This window comes from Neophocaena asiaeorientalis, unplaced genomic scaffold, assembly GCF_003031525.2.
Source record: "Neophocaena asiaeorientalis asiaeorientalis breed wild unplaced genomic scaffold, Neophocaena_asiaeorientalis_V1.1 scaffold166, whole genome shotgun sequence".
In the NCBI taxonomy this organism is placed as follows: domain Eukaryota; kingdom Metazoa; phylum Chordata; class Mammalia; order Artiodactyla; family Phocoenidae; genus Neophocaena; species Neophocaena asiaeorientalis.
The window spans coordinates 3,509,903-3,510,569 of record NW_020174933.1 but is presented as its reverse complement, the minus strand read 5'-3'; positions in this window follow the sequence as shown (position 1 = coordinate 3,510,569).

Genomic DNA, 667 nt, shown 5'->3' with positions numbered 1-667 from the left:
CCCCAGACCCGCTCTCCTGCGCCTGCGCACTTGCCCGCCGGATGCGTCCCGAGCCCCGCCCCTCGCCGGTAGGGCAGCGCCAGCGTCGCAGGCGTGACACGTAGAGCACGGGAGCCAATGAAGAAGGGAGGAGGGCGGGCCGAGCCACTGGGCTGGGGCCGCGGGGTTCCTCCCCGCGCGGGGGAGGCTCTCCTGGATCTCACTCTCCAAGGGGCTCGCGAGGCGGCTGCGTCGCCCCCTAGGGTGAGCCTGCACAATTTGAAAAGCACCAAACACATGCGCAGCGTCCTCTCTCTCTGTTCAACACCGACTGTCATCCAGTTCCCCTTGTGTGGCTCCGGAGGATGGGGGTAGAAGAAATACGGGAAGGGGTCGCGAGAGGGAGAAAGGGTTACCCGCGAGGAACCCTGCCCTTCCTTTGGGGCTGGAAAAAAAACAGTTTACAAAGGTTACTGTAGGCTTCTTACAAAACCGGAAAGAGGTTTACGAAGCTACCCTAGAATTAATTCAGCGCAAAGGTGTATGTCTCAACTTAGCCCTTTTAAAACACAGTTGTAGGCAGCGTGGGCTGTCAACATTGTATGTCTTATAACAGCAGTGCCTCCAGAGGGCGGGAACCCTAGGTTACCTATAAGGATGTTTTAGCTGCATCTTTGACTGTCAGGTC